At 43.6% G+C, this 5,120-nt stretch overlaps 1 pseudogene; it reads left to right on the plus strand.

Moving 5' to 3' along the window:
• The first annotated feature begins 1,274 nt into the window (after window positions 1-1,274).
• LOC138383698 (large ribosomal subunit protein uL10 pseudogene) lies at window positions 1,275-2,224 on the plus strand (annotated as a pseudogene).
• The last annotated feature ends 2,896 nt before the right edge of the window (window positions 2,225-5,120 follow it).

The raw sequence follows: 5,120 nt of genomic DNA on the forward strand, positions 1-5,120 counted from the left end.
GGCAGGAAGTGGTACTGAGACAGTGGGCATGTCTAAGGTCTTATTACCTTAGGCTCAGAGAGTTTCTTAGGGAGGAGGGAGGGGGAATGGCTCAGATTTAACAATGGGAAGAAAGGAATATGCCAACCCCACCTCTGAGCACAATAACAGAGTTGTGGAAGATAAAACAGCTACCTCATTTTTATGTTCTTTACTAATTTTAAAGGTTTCATCATTTAGATCTAGAATACTTCTTGTTATGTTTATTGCAATATTTATTATTGTTTTGTTATGACTGTAAACAGGATCATTTCTTTTGGACTCTTTCTAACTTCTCCATATGCCCCTTAAATCTTGAACTCCAAACTGTGCATGGCACTCTGGTGGGCTTCTGAGAAGCATTTCATCAACTCTCTACCTCCTGCCAATCTCCGTTGCCACTGCCTTGGTTTATGTTCTCATCATCTTTCACCCTGACTATTGCAAAGCCTCCTAACTCCCTGCTTTCAGCCTCCCACTAAGAATCCATCCTCTGCACTGATGCTATAAGGAGTTGTTATATATTTGTTCAACCTCCATCTAATAAGCACCTGCTATGTGCCAGACACTAAGCTACATGGTTGTCTCTAATGTTCAGATCTGATCATGTTACTTAAAAATGATAATGGCTCCCAACTTCCTACAGGACAGACCCCACATAAGTGGCACACAAGGATAGCCACAGTCCAGATGTTGTCTACCTTTCCAAGATCTTCTCCATTACCCACCACCCTTACCCAACCCCCTCTGGCCATCTATATCCCACCACCAAACCGCCTTTTTCTCTTGACCATGTGGTACTCTTTGCACTCCTATGTCTTGGCTCTTGCTACTTCCTCTTCCTGAAATGCCCTCTTCCCTCCAGATTCCACTTTCTGCATCCCTTCCATCCTGGTAATCCAGCTTCAGTCACCTAATTAGTGAAGTCTTCCTGACTCTCTCAGACTATACAGTCCTCCCAGACCACTTGGTTTATTCCCCTACTGTAGAACTTTTCATGTGATGTTTTAATTATTTGTTTACATGTCTATCTTCCCCATAATCTCCAAGTTCCCCTTAGAGAGCAGGGACTGTATTTTATTCCTCTTTATATTCCTGGTGCCCAACATAATGTGTGACATATAGTACGTGCTCATTTAATGTTAATGAAGACATGAATTATAACATATAATATTTACTGTGGCTCTCACCAGGCATCCTTGTGTGAATAACATCGTCTTTCAACTCTGCATGGTAATCCCTGATGCACCACCGTGATGCCTAGGGAAGACAAGGCAACCTGGAAGTCCAACTACTTGTTTAAGATCATCCAACTTTTAGATGATTATCCAAAATGCTTCATTGCGGGAGTGGACAATGTGGGCTCTGAACAGATGCAGCAGATCCGCATGTACCTCCGAGGGAAGGCTGCGGTGCTGGGCAAGACCAGCATGATGTGCAAAGCCATCCAAAGGTATCTGGAAAACAACCCAGCTCTGGAGAAACTGTTGCTTCATATCCGGGGGAATGTGAGCTTCATGTTCACCAAGGAGGACCTCACTGAGATCAGGGACATGCTGCTGGCCAATAAGGTGCCAGCTGTCACCCATGCTGGAGCGGTTGCTCCATGTGATGTCATTGTGCCATCCCAGAACACTGATCTGGGGCCAGAGAAGGTCTCCTTCTTCTAGGTTTTAGGCATCACCACTAAAATCTCCAGGGACACCATTGAAATCCTGAGTGATGTGCAGCTGATTAAGACTGGAGACAAAGTGGAAGCCAGCGAAGCCACACTGCAGAGTATGCTGAACATCTTGCCTTTCTCCTTTGGTCTGATCATCCAGCAGGTGTCCGACAATGGCAGCACCTACCGCCCTGAAGTGCTTGACATCACAGAGGAAACTGTGCATTCTGGCTTCCTGGAGGGGTCTGCAATGTTGCCAGTGTTCATCTGCAGATTGGTTACCCAGCTGTTGCATCAGTACCCCATTCTATCATCAGGGGGTACAAAGGAGTCCTGGCTTTGTCTGTGGGAACTGTTTACACCTTCCCACTTGCTGAAAAGGTCAAAGCCTTTTTCGCTGATCCATCTGCTTTTGTGGCTGCTGCCTGGGTGGCCACCGCCACCAGTGCTGCTCCTGCTGCTGCCAAAGCCCCAACCAAGGCTGAAGCCAAGGAAGAGCTGGAGGAGTTGGATGAGGATACAGGATTTGGTCTCTTTGACTAATCAGAAAGAACCAATTCAGTCAGCTCTATTTGCAAAACAAGGAAATAAAGGCTTACTTCTATTTTTAAAAAAATTTACTGTGAACTTCTTATGGCCAGGGCTGTTTTAAGTGCTTTAAATATATTCACGCATGTCAAAAGACAAAATTACAACAAATTAGTTTAAAGATCTTACTTGGCTTTTATCTGCATTTCTGGAATCAGGCAACACGTCCTTCTACAAAGTAGAATGAGTGTTCTGAGGAGCCGAGCAGAGGAGTTTGGTTTTATAGACAGAAAACGGCTAAAGAATACAGAAACAGAAAACAAAAAGTAGACTGATCATCTCAATGTTTCTTTTCTTCTAAAGGTTAAAGCAGAGGGATTTCCTTGTCATGCCTTCTAAAATTGGCCTGCTTGGGGATTTGACTATTGTCTCTCTCTCCTGAGTTCTTCTGGGATCAGATAAAGATCTGAATGTCGACATGGTGGTGTGGAACTTCAGCATAAGTCACTGCATTTTGATTTGGTCTGTGGGGCCTAGTGCAGAAGCTCAGTCTAAACCGATGGCCTCCTATAAATTTTATTTAACACTCATTTTCTTTTCCTACTAATGTTAAGATTAGGTACAATTACCATCCATATTTTATAGATGGGGAGACTTAGGCACATAAAGGTTAAATAACTTGTCCAAAGTTACTTGGCTAGTAAATGGAGGATCCAGGATTTAAACTCAGGCTGATTTTATACCTGTATGCTTAATCAATAGGGTATACCACATCTCTGTGAAAGACCTGCATCTGTATACAGGTTTAGTAGTACAGCAGAACGAAGACTTCCCTTGTCCCGGTTCCAACACATACACGTTCTACTCATGTATAATTCTAGCAGCAGAATGACTTCTACAATTATATTGCTGAATATAATCCACTAAGACCTCTGGATCTTTTTCTGCCATTCTGTTTTTAGTTCTTCAATCCCTAAGTCCCTTATACCTATCCTTATTAAACCTGCTGCTCTTTGTATTTGCTCATTTCTCTAATTCCTGGTACTTTCCCAGTCTTAGAGAAGTCAGAAATGGCCTCTGCTCTTTATTTCTCTTTATCTCAATTTCTCTCCTCTCCTTCTCTCTCTCTCTCTCTCTTTCTCTCTGTAGGTGAGGATCAAATTCACAAAGGAAGAGACCAATTAAGATCTTCAAATCGCCTATATCCTACAGAGGATATCCCACTTTTCAATTAAAGAGGAATATTTCCTTGCCTCTAATGATTTCCATTCGGAGGGAAATGCTTTTGTGTTAAATACATATATGAAAGGTTTTCCACCTTACATCACGGAGCCTTTATTGTCTGAGTTTCTTTGGTGATTGTGTGTGTGGTCATAGGTTTGTTTGTATTCACTTCGCATGTTAGGCCTGTCTCCAGTATCTGCAGGAATCCCTCTGCCAGGAGTCCCTCCTTCCACTGATCTACACTGTTCTTTGGTTTCTTATATCACAAGGAGCTCCTTTCCACTGACTTCTCCTCAATTTCATGTAGTACAGATGACTCTAGGATCTCTTTGGGCCCCCACAAAGAAGCACAATCTGACCTGGGAAAGTCCAGCCTCACCGTGACCTCATTCCCCGTCTACACAATGAGAAGAGACACAAGTAGGTTTTAAAGGTATAAGAGAAGTCACTACTCTACCAAGCCATGGGGACCTACTCCTTTCCTTCCTTCCTTTTGTGTGCCCCTCTCCCTTTTCCCATGGCTTCTCTTCCACATCTCTTTCCCTTTGCATCTTCCCTGCCCCCATCCTGCTGCCTGTTTATTTTTAAGCCTTACCTCCCAGGTCCTGATTGCATAGCTCATAAATATTCAGCATCTCCTAGGAGCAACCTCTGAATGGTATTTCACCACCCAGCGTTGCTCCCCCATCTAATCAGAAATGGGGCTAGACTTTTCTGAGAGTCACTTGCTTCCATTCCCTGAGCCCTGCACTTATCAGCATGGGGGCTTTATTTTCCTCTTCATGGTCTTAATCATAAAAAGATTCCTCCTGTGACTTTGGAGCCCCTTACAGATTCCAACCTTCGTAGTCTCAGAGACCTGTATCTCTAAATGTGAGGATATCCAAATATTCCATGATGAAAAGGTTTACCTATTCCAGGGCAATAACTCTGGCTTTAGAAGAGGAAAAGGAACCATAGGAATGAATCTGGAGTTATGATCCAGGTAGACAATTATAAGCACGTAAGCCTATCTACTGACAAACTTGCCTCATAAGAGACATTCAGTAAATATTTTAGTTATATTGAATGATTTCCTATATGCATATGGAAAAGACGGAATGAAAAATAGACCAAAATATAAGCAATGGTTGAATTAAGAGAGAGGGAATGTATACAATTTTTCCATCTTTCCTCCATTTTCAGATATTTTGTTTTCTTAATGGAAAGTATAATATGATCATTTATAAAGGGTTAAGTAGAGGCGGAGGGCAGGCAGAGCATGGGTCTGTGGCTCTCCTTAGCACACTGGTCTCCCATGGGCGGCCTAGAGCAGCTCCAGGCCAGGCAGCAGCCAGGGGCTCTTTTCCCCCTTTGGTTTGGCACTAGGCTCAGCAAGGCCACAGCTGTTTGTATTGGGAGAAAGAGGGAACAGAGATGGGAGTACGAAGTAAGCACAAGGAATCAGAGAACGGTAGGTCCCTTTGCAAACATCCTCCCCAAACCTCTCTTCTATGACATTTTAAACAGATGTCATCCAGGTTTGGCTTGACTCCCTCCAGAGGCAGGGAGCTTGAAACCGGGTGCCGGAGGCCTAGTGCAAGGTAAGGCAGCTCTCACATAAAGGGGCGCTTGTCTACAGATACCTGCCTCATCTATTGGGCTGCGTTCTAGTCCTGCCTCTAACTAAAGGATTGGTTCAGAAGTG

This window comes from Eulemur rufifrons, chromosome 6 (assembly GCF_041146395.1).
Source record: "Eulemur rufifrons isolate Redbay chromosome 6, OSU_ERuf_1, whole genome shotgun sequence".
NCBI lineage: Eukaryota > Metazoa > Chordata > Mammalia > Primates > Lemuridae > Eulemur > Eulemur rufifrons.